General features: G+C 39.6%; 1 protein-coding gene and 1 non-coding gene across 3 annotated transcripts in view; one reads left to right on the top strand and one right to left on the bottom strand.

The window, feature by feature from the left end:
* The window catches only part of LOC124723150 (exopolyphosphatase PRUNE1-like), a 162,577-nt gene that overhangs the window by 65,347 nt on the left and 80,301 nt on the right, over positions 1-16,929 (top strand). The window lies entirely within an intron of this gene.
* On the bottom strand, positions 11,820-11,893 carry Trnat-agu. The gene has a single exon. It is a non-coding gene; the product is annotated as a tRNA-Thr (tRNA).

Genomic DNA, 16,929 nt, shown 5'->3' with positions numbered 1-16,929 from the left:
ATTTATGGGACAGAATTGAGAGGCCAGGCCATGCACAAAATCCTGCACCAGCAACACTTTCGCAATTATGGATGGCTGTAGAGTCTGCATGGCCCAGTATTTCTTCAGGAGCCTTCCAACAACTTGTGAGTCTATGCCATGTCGAGTTCCTGTACTATGCTGGGCAAAAGGTGGTCAGACTTGATCTTACAAGGGAACTTCCCCATCGCACCCCCCTCAGATTTAGTTATAAGTTGGCACAGTGGATAGGCCTTGAAAAACTGAACATAGATCAATCAAGAAAACAGGAAGAAGTTGTGTGGAACAATGAAAAAAAAGGCAAAATATACAAACTGAGTAGTCCATGCGCAAGACAGTCAACATCAAGGATAGTGTGAGCTCAGGAGCGCCGTGGTCCAGTGCGGAACGAGAGGTCCTTGGTTCAAGTCTTCCCTCGAGTGAAAAGTTAATTTTTTTATTTTTCTGACAATTATCAAAGTTCAGGCACTCACACATAATCAACTTCGCTCTCCAAAATTCCAGGACATGTTCAGATTTGCTTGGACATATGCAGGATTTGATGTCTACACACGGAAAAATTTGAAAACGTTAAAAACATATGTTTTGTCAGAGCACAGGGAAAACTGTGCAACTGTGAAACTGTTGCATTCATTTGTTGCAGTTTATGTGACAAACTCTTATGTTTTCATCACTTTTTTGGGAGTGATTATCTCATCCACAAGGAAACCTAAATTGGGCAAGGTAGAAGAATCTTTTTACCCATTCACCAAGTGTACAAGTTAGGTGGGTCGACAACATATTCCTGTCATGTGACGCACATGCCGTCACCAGTGTCGTATAGAATATATCAGACGTGTTTTCCTGTGGAGGAATTGGGTGAACTATGACCTTGCGATCAAATGTTTTCGGTTCCCATTGGAGAGGCACGTCCTTTCGTCTACTAATCGCACGGTTTTGCGGTGCGGTCGCAAAACACAGACACTAAACTTATTACAGTGAACAGAGACGTCAATGAATGAACGGACAGTTCATAACTTTGTGAAAATAAAGAAAGTAAACTTTTCGCTCGAGGGAAGACTTGAACCAAGGACCTCTCGTTCCGCAGCTGCTCATGCTAACCACGGCGCTCCTGAGCTCACACTATCGTTGATGTTGCCTATCTTGTGCATGGACTACTCAGTTTGTATATTTTGCTTATTTTTTTCATAGTTCCACACAACTTTTTCCTGTTTTCTCGATTGATCTGTGTTCAGTTTTTCAAGGCCTATCCACTGTGCCAACTTATAACTAAATCTGAGGGGGGTGCTATGGGGAGGTTCCCTTATTAGTACATATTCCATGACTTTTGTTACCTCAGTGTATATGGCCCTAAAAAGAAAGGTGAAGGTGCATTGAAAGGGGCCTCATATTCTACTGGTACTCAAATTATAAACCTGACATGTTTTATTTTGTTCTAAAATTGTTTAGTACTCTCTGTGGAAGATGATATTGGTACTGAAGACTAGGAAATGATCATGAGTCACAAAAATTGAAAGTAAGTAATCTTATTGATGTAGACAATTCTACATCATTCACCTCTACAAAATTCTTTTTATAAAAAAATGAATGAAATAAGGAATCCAATAAAAAGAATGGTCTGTTTTTTTGTCTCTCTAATAATTTGAGGTAGGCGCATGTGAAAAGTGTAATTTTTTGTTTTCTGCCTTATCAAAATTTCTTTCCAAACATACCCATCTGTGACATCTGGTCAGTAGTATAGCTTTTGTCATGACAGTCTACAGAAAATTAATGAACTTGTAAAAAAAAAAAAATAATTCCAGTACCGTGAAGTAAACATAAGTTTAGTATCCTAAAAGAGACCTATTATGGCTTTGGCCTCTGACAGTTGTAGAAATCTATCATCAGCTTAGGATCCTGTGTTAAGAAACCCTATTAGCTTTGGCAACCTGTGGGAAAGAAACTCACCCGTGGCTCTGTTGCACAGCTATCGGTTATGGCCTCTGTGGTGATGAGGATGCTGGTTTTCTCACTTTAAAAGGAACTAGCAGTACTTAAGCCACCATGCACCATACTAAAACATTTATACAATTTTTGTGTTTATACTAATGTTCCATGTTAACCAATATGATGCTAAGACGAGGTATGCTATACTTTAAATCACAATTAAATTAGCATATCAACAGCATTACGCAATAAAAAGATGTACTAATAAGTATCTATAACCTGAATCCATTCTAAAAAAGGTCAGGAAGGCTGCTGTGAACCTAACCAAGATTTACACAATGTGAAACCTGCAGGCTATTTATACGATGTGTGCTGCAATTGTTTCGCAACAATTTTACTACCATGATATCCATAGCCTCAGTAGTGCTTTGTTAAACTGTGAAGTTTAAAACCAGTTTGATTATATAATTATAGCAGAAAAACAGACTGAAATACATCAGAGCAAGTGATGACAAAAGGCACCTTTTTTCCCCACGTTGTTTGGAATTTAATTTTTTTTTTTTTTTTTTTTTGGTGACTGTCAACAGCATTGGTATACTTGGAGAAATGCATGATACACACTGTGCTGTCTTAAAATACATTTATTCACAATCAATTTTGATCATTGATCATCTTCACAGTGGTAAAATAGTGACAACTAATTCCAATTAACCAGAAAAGATGCCATAGCTGACTTGCGAATATCAGAAGGAGCTGCTTCACACTATAATACCGGCTTAAGCAGAAAACATGGAAAACATGAAACCATGTAAGAGCTGTGAGTGCATAGCAGATTGCTCATTGCCTGAGCACTGGTGCTGTACACTTACTGTTGTTAGGTAGCTTCACAATTTCAATGTTTACTGCTTGCGTAAGCCGGTATTTTGGCATGAAGTATCTTTTTCTGACATTTGCAAGTCAGCTATAGTGTCTTACCTTGTTAAATAGCATGTATGACGTGTGAAGTTGTCACAATATTTTTCCACTGTGTAGATGATTAATGATCAAAACTGGTTGTGCATAAATATCTTGTAAGACAGCACAGTGTGTACCATGCATTTCTCCAAGCATTTAGATTTTGTCACTTCCTAGTCATCAAGACTTTTGATATTGCCTTCCTTGGAGAGTAATAAACAGTTGTATAACATAATAAAATAAACATAATAGATTGGAGTACCAATGGAATATGTGCCCATTTTCAATGCATTTCCATCTTGTCGTCACCTTTTGGCGTCTTATATGCTCATATTTCAGAACCAGATATAGTTTTTACATGGTTTGGAAAATGATCTTTCTAAAGGAAATGTTTTATGAGAGTTTGTATAAGACTTTTCATGTAAAAGTGGGTAAAAAATTGCCGTTATTGGATTTCTTAGGAGACTCTTCAACTTTGTCCTCAATTTGAAAACTGTTGGAAAGCAGTAGGAGAATGAAATTTTATATTCTGAGATCTTGTATTGGTAACGTATTACATGCAAGCGTTCAGGAGTATCCCACAATTATGTCCAGATATATAAAAAGCTAAACTTAACGTTTTTTTCCAGTGTTCATTTTTTTAGCCAACTTTTCTTCAAAATAGCCATGTGCAAATTGCTCATGAAATCCTTTTTTATTATTTTTCTTAAGGTAGTGAAAAAAGTTGTACAAGATGACTCAGTTTTGTTTCTGTCAAGAAAATATTACCGGAGATGTGTGTCAAAGTTGCCGAGAACTCACTGTTGATAGTTAAGCTATAATCACTAAATCTCTGCAAGTATTAAACTGGTGAAAGTAAAACTTTACCAGTGTTCATCGGGAACATGTGTGATTGATCATATGAAATTACAGCAAAATCCATGATGATCACGGGAACCTCTAGACCACTTGGCATGGAATGACCCAAACTTGGTAATAAAACACCCGGGCATATATATTTGGCATTTCAGCCCTGAGTGGATGTGTCTGTGAGATGCAAGCTGTGCTCACTTCTGAGCTCGCTAAAGGAATACATTAGTTTGGAAACATCCTCTCCTGCGGGTAGGATAACTGAAACATGACAACACTAAATATGTTTGGCAACTGTCTGATCATCGAACTATTCCTGTAGTGGCACAGGATTATCCTCCTAAATCCACTTGATATTTGCTTGCCATTTCCATTAAATAATGGAAATGATTTTCACGTACAATGTAACATTGGGTAATCAATTTATGGTCATACAGCAACTGCAGCTAGCCTCATCTTTTATGTTGCAGTTTAGCTGACCTAGCTGCCATTTAGGGCAAGAAGGGAGAGAAGAATGCATCAGCTCTTTGATAGCTATGATGTAACATGGTAGTGAAGGCTGTGTTAGCTTTCGGCTCAAATCTAGCTGGAGGCAAGCTTTGTAAGCAAATATTAAGGGAAAAATCTCCATCATAAGCCTTCTCGCTACTTCCAGTACCATGTAGTGTTAGGTTGAAATACTTAACGATATTACATACTTGAAACTACCTTTTTGTCCTTTTGCTGACATAAATTTAGATTTTTTAGGAATACTCAGTTTTGTTTATGAAATTGTGGTGCTGGCTTTATTAACTGGGTTTCGTTATGGACACGATAGCATGTAACTGCAGGTCTTTTCTAATCCAAAGTGCATAATATGTTAGTAATTCATGCATGCTCATTTTACAGATACTTTGTTTTACTAAAATAGACTTTTGTTGGAAGGTTATTACAGTAATTTGCAATTCATTTGTATTAGTACAGTGCATATTTAAACACCATTTTTCCGTTAGGTTATTGAATGCGTCAGTAAGTGTGAGAGAGAAATTAATCATCAAAAACATATTCACTAACATTGATTAAATAGTCTGTCACTGCTCAGTGCCTGTAGAAACCTACTTATTTGGAGTCAAAGATGTTGTCACTCCACATTTTGAAGTGCATTTTCATCTGGAAAGGAATTTTTTTGATGGTTGTTCGATAAGAAACAAAAAAAGTAAATGACTGAACACAGAAGAATCAGTGTGTGAGGTATGAGTTCCCAAACTAAATCCTGGATAGTTTTGGGTGTGAAATTGTTTTTTGGTCACTTTTCTTACACTGCGATCAAAAAGTGTCTCAGCTATTGGCAACAAATACCACCTGCGATTGACGCACCCCCGGGAAGGAGTTCACAGTGCACAACACCCTTTTTTGTGCCACCAGATGCAAAATATTTGTCTGTTCACATGGCCCTTTTCTCGAGACGATGTCTCTTTTCAGGACTAAGCCCTTAATTTCCTCATAAGAAGTTTATATAAAGGCATCATAACTCACCACCTGTAATGAAATTCCATATGAATGCTCAGTGAGCAAACCGATGGTATTGAAACAACAATGCAGTAATAGTCATTCCTTTGAGTTTAGTTGCTTTGCATTAGAGCGTGCTGTACTCGTACACCCGACTTCTGAATTGTGGCTACGGAATGCGAATGTCACACAAATGTTAAATGGTTACAGTTCATCACGTTTATAATTATTGAGACTTCCTAAATGTGGAAAATTATTTGTGCTACAATGATCGTACTTGAAATGAAGGAATACTTTTCCGATAGCACTCATCTCACACACAACACACGTTTAAAGCTGCCTCTACTGCCTTCACTCCTCTATTCAACATGAAACCAACAATATTGTGACAAAGCAAGCTGGGATACTTTTACTTCCCCACTTGTTTTGCCATCTGCCTCCTTTAAATTAGTTTTTTCACTTTTAGCTAATTACCATTAACATACGTGAATAGAATCTGCATTTTCATAAAAGAGAAAGGTTGGCCCTCAGTTTTAAAGAATATAACACCAGATCTAATTTTGTGCTTAGTGTCATGTATGTAATTGATTTTCTAATTTATTTTGACTATTCCTAGTTAGTATCTTTCATTATAGCGTGAATTCAGTGTTTCATAACTTAAGTTCTGTTGTTGACTTACCAACAAAAATAAATTCTGTAGTAATTATAAATGTTTGGAAGACGCAATACTAGTAATCTTAAAGTATCTACTTGGCTCTATTCGAAAACATGTTAGCAAAGCCAGCCCTTAATTAATTCCCAGGTAATTAACAGTTTTGTCAAAAGTATTGTTTGCGTAACGATATCTGTTAATTTCGTCATTTAAACAAATAATTCGGCCTAACACTCTCAGTGGAAGAAACTGTTAAAGAACCAATTTTTCAATGTATTCAGTTAATTTAATGAGTTAAGGTTTAATTGTAATTTCTGTAAATTTAACTTCAAACAATGTGTAGTTTCATTACCTATTATTGTGATGATATGTAAGGGCCCGATTTTTGGTCACGAGACAGTCAGTCCATGGTCAAGTTTCAGATAAGGAATTTGCATTGCTTAGAATGACAACAATGTATCAACTTAACTGTTAAATAAATGATACAACAATAGGCTATGTGTAAAAACAATGACAGTGTCTGCTCCACATGTACCTTTCTACTCTTCAAGAACTGTGAACTTTGTGGTTAGGTTTTTACTGTTCGTAGATATTCAATAGTAAACTATTGTAGCAGCATGTGGAGGTTTGCCTGCAAACTATTAATGAGGCTTATTGAAAGTTAAATAGTAGTGTATTGGCCAAATAACTGTGTATCATTTGGGGGTTGTGAACAGTGAAATTAAAGTAATGTGAAATGCAACTGTGCACCTATCAGCTACATTATTTACAGTAGTGAGTGTCGGAATTACAAACCCCATTTTTAGCCAGCGTAGCAATGCAGGATGTTGACACCGAAGACAGTCAACTAAGAAATAAAGTGGGTGAACCACTACAATATGTCACAAATGTTTTATCTTTCTCCACTTGTGACTCTATTTTAGAATGCTTAAACAATGTTCGTAAGATGCAAAACCCAGTTCATATCTGCAAGACAGGTGCTAGAACTTAAAGTAAGAACACGACAGTTGATAAATACACTCATAGTAACCTACACGTATTGTGTAACTGCATGGCATTCACAGAAATTCAAACTGCAAAGGAAGCAAATTTATGCTTGCCAGTTAGATAATAGAAACACCCCCAAAGGGGCACCACACTGCATTGAGGGACATCACGTGGCTACTGGTGATTGGTTGCTATTGGACAAGGAAACTCCTGAGCATAAAATGTTCTTGGAACAGCCATGAGCTCTTTCGTGGAAGGTTATGCTATTAGTGGTGGAAAGTGAAGCAAATTATATTTGAGCTTCCATCACACTGATACGTTTAACAGACAGCTAAAATGCAGTGAAGGAGAAGAAGAAGAAATGAGTGGACTTGAAGCGGCGACTTTGCATCTCCATTGCACAACGTTTACCATTAGACCACAAGCAGGTACGGCATTATAGCAGCTCAAGTGGAAGGCAGCACTGCCTCCAGACACTTCCTCATTGTATGGCACCATGAGATTGTTCTCATGGCAGGATGTAGAATTCTGAGGGGCAGCCAGTTTTACTGGCCTCTTATGTGAATGACTCAGACTTAGTCTCTGCATCAGATGGCCAATGGTCCACGATTTATGTCAGTGTATACATCTGGAGCATAGCATTGTATGAAAGTGAATCATGGAGTGTGGGGAAACCAGAAAATAAAAGAATTGAACCATTTGAGACTTCCCTCCAATAAATAAATAAATAAATAAATGTTTAAAGCAAGACTTTTGCAATGGTGCCAGTTTTAGCTTCCTACTGTGAATACTTTTGAAGTTGTGAACTGTTTGTTTTCTTCCACTTTTCTTTGTTGAAATTTGAAAGCAGAGAGAGAATGAAATTTTATAAGTTGTTATTTTACTCGAGGGGTACATACAATAAACAAAAACTAATAAATAATTAATGCTGAGTTGCAGATCTTTGGTTGATTTGATTTGGGCTGACCCTATGGGAAGCCAAGTGTGGAAAGTAGGTTTAAATTCTTATAAGTATGACTCGTCATGCTCATCACTGCATACTTGTGTTGACTGCCCTTAAAAATATGCTGTTTGAAATAGGAATGGCCCATTCTCTTTTGATGATAAAACATCTGTAGTCTATGATACAGTTAAATTACACTGAGGCAAAAAGAACTTCAATGGCTGTGCAGCTCCCACTGCTCTCAAGCAACCCATCTCCAAGTCAAACAACCTCAATACAAGTACAACTACACTCATGTGTCTCTACTGTCCGTGTTAGGATGTTACAGTCATAACACACTAGTTACTAATCCAGCGACATATACAGATGTGAAGCTGAAGATTTTATCTAGCTAGCTAATATAGCATAAATTGCTTCTCCTATAAAACAAAGAATGTTATTCAGTCGTTAGTGCTGTAAAATTTCGGGACACATCCAAATGAAGAGAAGTATGGAGCCTGTGGTGGACAATGGCTAAATTTATATGTTTTGTCAAGAGGAGCATGTGGTGGCATCCACACATCTGCCAACCATTGCACATCAGTAACAGGTATAGGGATAAGTTGGAAGAATGTCAAGAAGAAATTCGTGTTCAGTAATTTCTTTGTCAAATGACTGTATCATGCAACTTACATCTTGCAGAATGTGCAATCCACGACAGACCATTTTTTTGATCACTCACTCCTTATATATTAGATTTCTTTCTCATTGGAAAATTATGTACAGGTGAGAACCGGTCTTCTTTACCAACTCTAAAAGTGTATAGCAGACCCTTCACCAAATGATGCTACAAACTACACCGCCTTCTGCCTGTTGCACTATCCCATGACCCAGTAGGAATGGATGTTGTATTTGTTATGAATAATATCAAGAAATTGATTTAATAGTAGTTGGACTGAATGAAAGACTTGAGCAGATAGCCAGCTGTTGTCTTACAAAGACACTAAAAACTATAGTGTTTATCAACTATTTTTACTTATTATTACAAGGCACTATTTCACATGTGACAATGTCACCAAACTGCAAAAAGTAAAGATGTCTTTAATAAGCAGGTGGCGTACAGCTTGCTGTATATTGTGGTCCTTCCTCATTAAAATGAGTCAGTAAACATACCAAGAGTTATTCCTTCTGTCATAACCCCCCCCCCCCCAATACCCTCTTCAAGGTCCGGTTGGTAGCAAAATGAATGGAAATCATTGTGAAAATTAAAAATGTTTTATTTGAAACATTTAACTAAAACTACCAACTAACTCTTTCTAAGTAATGGCTGTTCCAACTTAGACATTTGTTGTAGCAAGATACCAACTTTCCAATTCCTTCATCACAGAAGACAGCCACCCGTGCTTCTGACCATTTCTCTACTCTGGTCTGCAGTTCATCTGTGCCAAAATGGTGACCTCCTATTCAGAGTTTCATATGAAGAAAGAGATGAAAATCAAAGGGAGCCAAGTACAAGTTGTATAGTGTGTGATCAAACACTTGCCATTGAAAACGCTGCAGGAGCGTCTTTGTCGCAGCATGTGGCCGAGCATTGTGATGAACAAGCGTAATGCCAGATGACAACATTCCTCTTCGTTTGGTCTGAATTGCTCTTCTTAGACACTGAGAAGCTGCTGTGATTGTCATCACGTGTTCCATGAATTCCACCAACAAAACTTGTTTTCGGTCCCCAAACGCAGTAGCCATGAACTTTCTGATAGAAGAGGTTTGCATGTACTTCTTTGGTTTACTTGAAGAATGAGAATGCATTCGCTGTTTGGATTGCTTCATTTTTGAAATAGAATCATGCCTTCAGAATGAAATTTTCATTCTGCAGTGGAGTGTGCACTGATCTGGAACTTCCTTGCAGATTAAAACTGTGTGCCGGACTGAAACTCGAACTCGGGACCTTGCTTACAAAGTTTCAAGAACCAATATGATTTGAAGAATCTAGCTATGGTTATTCAGCCCTCTATGTATCAGTCCTGTAGAGAATATGAATACAAGATTAGACTATTTACAACATACCTAAGGGCTTTGCAACAGTCATTCTTCTCGCACTCCTTATGCAAATGAAATGGGGGGGGGGGGAGGGGGGGACACTAATACATGCAACAGTGTAAAGCACCCTCTGCCACTCACTTCTGCGGTTTGCAAAGTATGGCTGTACATGTGGAGAACACTGTAATATAACAATAGTGCTACCACCAGAATGGTCCTGTTGTCTCTGGCATGCCCTTGCAACCTCCTCTTGATCTTAGAACTAAGTTACTGAGTTTAAAGAGGACTCTGTATGGTGGTGGAACTTGGCATTTTTCGTATTATTAAAAAAAAAATCTAGCAGCACTGTGGGGTTGAACCCAGACCTGTAGTTCTGTAGGAAAGCACTTACTGGCTGAGCCACTGTGCCACAGTAGATTGGATTGCATTAACTTAACACATTACTTTACCATTGGGGAAGCTTATCATTACTTTTTGTAATACATGTTTAAACTACAAGTATGAAGTTGACAAGTTCCCACTTTCAAAGGAAGAAAAGACAGCATTAGCTTCCAAAATTGCAATGGATATAAAACTGAAGATATAACTGCTGTTTTAATTTGTCTAGTAGAATAGTTATCATAATGTAGGATTATGATATCATGATTTCATTAAGCTTTAATACAAAAATCTTGGTGACGGGACCACAAATGGTCAAGTTTTCAAAATTTTCCTACTGAACAGTAGGTGGATCACACATTCAACAGTTCTGCCACAAAACTTCAAAAACTGTATTATGCCTCGGGTTGTCATTTATCACACACATGCTTTTTGCACTGTATTAGTTACTTTTTAAGAAATGCTATTGGATACACAGTAGTTGACCATTTTCTCAATGAATATCTTTCACAGAATACTGAACAAGAAATGGATAATTTTCTGGAGGATTGTAGCACAGCTATTATCTCATCAAATTTCAGATTTTCTTTTACACTTTTAGGATACTGTGTCTACACTGACTGACCAAAAGTATCTGAACACCCCTATGTAATATAGAGTTGACTACTAGATGTCACAAGATGGGGTGGGGGTGCTAGCGTAAATGGATGTGGAGAGTATTGTATTGTCAGCAGAATAGCAGTAATAGCAAAATGGATCCAGGTGACCTCAGTTACTTCGAATATGGACCGGTCACTGGGTGTCACTTGAGTAACAAATGCACCAGAGACTTTTTCAATTCTCAAACACCTATGATGTATATATGAAGACTAAAGTGACAAATGAAAATTTGGGAAACAAATACTAACAAAGAGATAGAGGGGCTGGCTAGTACTTACCTCAGCTCAGTACAGCCGATAGATTCACAAAACAGAACAGAAAATTTACATTCCTAGCTTTCGGAACTTTGTTACTTCATCAGGGAGCAGAGAGGGGAAAAAAGGGAAGAAGGGAAAGTGGGTTCAGTTACTCACAATCCAGGTTATGAAGCAACAGGTTGGTTGGTTGGTTTGGGGAAGGAGACCAGACAGCGTGGTCATCGGTCTCATCGGATTAGGGAAGGATTGGGAAGGAAGTTGGCCGTGCCCTTTCAGAGGAACCATCCTGGCATTTGCCTGGAGTGATTTAGGGAAAACCTAAATCAGGATGGCCGGACGCGGGATTGAGAAGCAACAGGGAAAGGTAAACAGGCCGGGTAGCAAGGATGGAGGCATGGTTGTCAGAGGGAAGCTGGCTACCCTCGCTGTTTACCTTTCCCTGTTGCTTCATAACCTGGGTTGTGAGTAACTGAATCCACTTTCCCTTCTTCCCTTTTTTTCCCCTCTCTCCTCCCTGATGAAGGAACAAAGTTCCGAAAGCTAGGAATGTAAATTTTCTCTTCTGTTTTGTGAATCTATTGGCTGTGCTGAGCTGAGGTAAGTACTGGCCAGCCCCTCTATCTCTTTGTTAGTATGTGTTTCACATCTTAATATGAGATTTTCCATTAATCGTTTAAATGAAAATTTGTATCAAGGCTGGGATTCGAACCCAGGTCTTCTGCTCACTAGGCATATGTGCACTAACCACTATGCCACCCTGGCACAGCTGCTTTGCACAACTGCATGTACTAACCTCCTAAATCCAAATTCCCAATCACAACTCAGCCCACTTGGTATTCCCCCTAAACTTGAACAGCATTGCAGAAGCTCACCGACTGTATTAGAATAGCACCCCAGCACCTCAGCACTGAGGTAATAGAGGTGTGGTAGGGTAGTCTGTGCTGTTACGCAAAGCCACTGTGCCAGGGTGATGTGGTGGTTAGTGCATTTGCCTAATCAGCAGGAGACCCAGGCTCAAGTTGTGTCCTTGGTACAAATTTTCATTCGTTGCTTCAGTCTGCATTTATACACCTTCTAAAGCTGCCTATGTCGACGGTTGGTGATGTAACTGTGAAGTTGAAACGTGAAGGAACAACTACAGCTAAACAAAGGCCGAATGGACCTCATGTACTGATGGACAAAGACCATAAAGCATTGCATGGGATGACTGTAAAAATCCACATGGAATGAGCAGAAGGAATCACTCACGAGTTCCAAAGTGCTACTAGCAGCCCAGTTAGCAAACTCACTGTGCAAATGGAATTAGAAAGAATGGAGTACAGTAATTGAGCAGCTCCTTATGAGCCACACATTTCTGTAGTTGATGCTAAGTGACGCTTCTGGTGGGTAAAGAGCGATGACACTGGACAGTGGATGACTGGAAACCATTGATTTGAAATGATGACTCACTCTGTAACCCATGACAGTCTGGTGGAATGGTTTGCATTTGGTGAATGCGTAGAGAACATTACTGCCATCATGTATAGTGCCAGCAGTGAAGTGCAGAAGAGGTGGTGTTAACGGTGTGAGGGTATTTGTCGTGGTTAGGATGTGGTCCCTTTATTGAGCTTAAGGAAACACTGAATGCAGGATGATATGAACACATTTATAGCATTGTGTACTATGTAGCATAGGGAAACAGTTTGGAGACGATGATTGGTTGTATGAGCAATGACAGTGCACCCTATCATAAAGCAGCAACTGTGAGACAATGATTCGTGGATAATATAATTCCTGAAATGGATTAGCGTGCCCAGAGTCGTGACCTGCCATTGCTCCACAACTATACAGAGACCTCATTGAAAGTTTCCCCAGCAGAATGCAAACCATCATAAAGATGAAGGGTGGACACACCCCAAATTAATGTCCTCTAACAGATGTCGGGATACTTTTTGATCAGATATTATATGTTGTTGTTGACACCAGCCAGAAATCTTCAGTAACTGGCTATTTGTTCTCAAGTGCTGTATAATCTTTCTGCAGCAGCTGTTTATTCTGGAGATCTTCATCTGGGTCAACATCTACATGCAAATGAGAAAGATACGACTCCAGTTCACTTTTTTCTGGACAGCTATTTCACCTATGAAGCATTCGGCCTTTTGATTCTGTGCCGCATTCTGTGATTGCCATAAAAAAGTTCGTAATTCTTTTGGGCAAAGCTGCTAACTATGTTCTGGATGACCATACAGTAGCAGAACATTTAGATCTTCGAATTGCTTAGTGTCATTTGATTTTCTTTTGAACTTTCATCCCATCACTTCGAACAAGCACATACAATCTTTCATCCTTAGACAAAGTCATTCTAAAAAAAGAAAAAAAAACTAATATCATTTTTCAATTTTCTGCCCATTTTCACCATTTTCTGAGAAAACTCTAAACACTGTAGCTGCCTTTCTGATGGGCAAACTGTTTTATGCCAATTTTAGAATCTAAATGTTTTCAGTGCAGTGTGAAATGCACATTTTTTTTTTGTAAGTGTGGACCAGAGCTCAATATAGTCAGTGCAACTTTCACACTCTTAATTAACTGAACATGAAGGCTGCAATATTTCATCAAGGTGAAATCCACGTGCTACTCTATTAGTTATCAGTTTCTGTGCATGTCTGACCTTACCCTTGAAATAACCCTCAAATCGTGATTGCTGACCCTTTATTTTTTAAGGGGTGAGGCATCAAGATACGTCATACCAGTGCTAAGTGTTTCACACATGCCTACTTGTGCTTTTTCATCAGAAGAAGCCAAATTGGAAGTACTTGGAAACTTACTGATCTGCCCAATCTGACACGTTGTGTAGTTTTTGACTGGGTGAAATGTTTGCCAACATTTCTCAGTTTATTTGCTAAAGTTTTGACCTATCAGGTGGAAACTTTCATGAACATGATCCATTTTAGAGAAAGGCGTGCAGCATGACCCGTGTAGAAGCAAATAGTTTGAGAGCAATAGCACTTTATTATCAAGACAAATGCTCATTTAATCTCTGAGCCGCAAATCGGAGTGACTTCTCAAAAATGCCTGCTGTACATCAGAAAATTCACATAATACTCCAAATCTGCCTATGACTTGAGTCAGTTGGTAGAATTATAACTTCCCAAGCCATCAAAAGTACACTTAGCTTGTCAACTGTTGGGCTCCATTCAAATTGAAATGCAATATAAATTCAAACCTGAAGGAAAAAAAAAAAAAAAAAAAAACCCTAATATGGTGAAATCAGACTCACAGAATTTCATAATAATCCTCTTGTTCCCTCCTCAGAGCCAACATAACTGTTGATAGGAGAGACTAATGCTATATCTAAATAATTAAAATAGCAATTGAAGGCGTTCTTAGCAGTGCAGCTATGTAGAGAGCAACAACAGAACTTAAATTAGTGAAGAATCAAATGATCTGGAAATACACTCCTGGAAATGGAAAAAAGAACACATTGACACCGGTGTGTCAGACCCACCATACTTGCTCCGGACACTGCGAGAGGGCTGTACAAGCAATGATCACACGCACGGCACAGCGGACACACCAGGAACCGCGGTGTTGGTCGTCGAATGGCGCTAGCTGCGCAGCATTTGTGCACCGCCGCCGTCAGTGTCAGCCAGTTTGCCGTGGCATACGGAGCTCCATCGCAGTCTTTAACACTGGTAGCATGCCGCGACAGCGTGGACGTGAACCGTATGTGCAGTTGACGGACTTTGAGCGAGGGCGTATAGTGGGCATGCGGGAGGCCGGGTGGACGTACCGCCGAATTGCTCAACACGTGGGGCGTGAGGTCTCCACAGTACATCGATGATGTCGCCAGTGGTCGGCGGAAGGTGCACGTGCCCGTCGACCTGGGACCGGACCGCAGCGACGCACGGATGCAAGCCAAGACCGTAGGATCCTACGCAGTGCCGTAGGGGACCGCACCGCCACTTCCCAGCAAATTAGGGACACTGTTGCTCCTGGGGTATCGGCGAGGACCATTCGCAACCGTTTCCATGAAGCTGGGCTTCGGTCCCGCACACCGTTAGGCCGTCTTCCGCTCACGCCCCAACATCGTGTAGCCCGCCTCCAGTGGTGTCGCGACAGGCGTGAATGGAGGGACGAATGGAGACGTGTCGTCTTCAGCGATGAGAGTCGCTTCTGCCTTGGTGCCAATGATGGTCGTATGCGTGTTTGGCGCCGTGCAGGTGAGCGCCACAATCAGGACTGCATACGACCGAGGCACACAGGGCCAATACCCGGCATCATGGTGTGGGGAGCGATCTCCTACACTGGCCGTACACCACTGGTGATCGTCGAGGGGACACTGAATAGTGCACGGTACATCCAAACCGTCATCGAACCCATCGTTCTACCATTCCTAGACCGGCAAGGGAACTTGCTGTTCCAACAGGACAATGCACGTCCGCATGTATCCCGTGCCACCCAACGTGCTCTAGAAGGTGTAAGTCAACTACCCTGGCCAGCAAGATCTCCGGATCTGTCCCCCATTGAGCATGTTTGGGACTGGATGAAGCGTTGTCTCACGCGGTCTGCACGTCCAGCACGAACGCTGGTCCAACTGAGGCGCCAGGTGGAAATGGCATGGCAAGCCGTTCCACAGGACTACATCCAGCATCTCTACGATCGTCTCCATGGGAGAATAGCAGCCTGCATTGCTGCGCAAGGTGGATATACACTGTACTAGTGCCGACATTGTGCATGCTCTGTTGCCTGTGTCTATGTGCCTGTGGTTCTGTCAGTGTTATCATGTGATGTATCTGACCCCAGGAATGTGTCAATAAAGTTTCCCCTTCCTGGGACAATGAATTCACGGTGTTCTTATTTCAATTTCCAGGAGTGTAGATAGCAAACTTATTTTCCTTGTACCAGTAACCCAATGTGAATTTGAAATTTACTTCCATGCACTTCTGCTAGAGAACTATTCAGGTCCCAATACTTCTTTCCACAGAAATAGCAGAATCTGCACTTAAGAAATAGCTAACAGTCTAGGACAGCAAATTAATGCTGCAATGTGTAGCATACTTTTTTTTATAAAGCAGCACACTCATTATTTGAAAGCAGTTATAACATATATGGCAATTAAAAGTATTTGTATCAACATATCTTGGATAGTTTTGGGGTGTATTTGATAACTTATCAAAACAAAATTAAGATATTTTTTTAGAGAAAAATGTGCTGTTTTTATTGAAAATTGAATGCTGTTCATTAGAGACGATCTTCAGAGATATAGAGTGTTCAAAAATACTGAAATGGCAAGGAATAATTTTCTGGAGAAGACTTCACACTCACAGTGTTTTGGCTGTGAGAGATGCTTTGAGGCAGTACCTTCGCTTACTTTTTGTGCCGTTGATTCACATCTAATTTAGGTATGGACAGCAAGCACATGCAAATTGTACTGCTTATAAGGAAGAATATGAAAGAAAAACAAAACTTGAAATTGAACAAAAGCAAAAAAGAGGAACAAAACCAAAGGCATCTTGAAGAGTAGACTAAAAAGATGATTAACATGAAAAATTTTATTGACTATGAGACAGCTGCTCTGAAATAAAAAAAAAAAAAAAACCACAAACTAAGGTGACATGAGAAGAACTTCTGTTTCAAGCCTCATCTAAACTGAAGAAAACACTTGAAACAAATGATTTAAAGGCCACAGAATTTCTTCAGGGTATGCTTGAGAGTACACAAATCATGAAAGTAGGAGACAGAGTGAGAGAAAGAGAACTGGAAGCCATTCAGGAAAATATTTAGAAAAGAAAATATAGTATGATTATTTCATTTTTTTG

This window comes from Schistocerca piceifrons, chromosome X (genome assembly GCF_021461385.2).
Source record: "Schistocerca piceifrons isolate TAMUIC-IGC-003096 chromosome X, iqSchPice1.1, whole genome shotgun sequence".
NCBI lineage: Eukaryota > Metazoa > Arthropoda > Insecta > Orthoptera > Acrididae > Schistocerca > Schistocerca piceifrons.
This window is presented reverse-complemented; position numbering and strand designations above follow the sequence as displayed.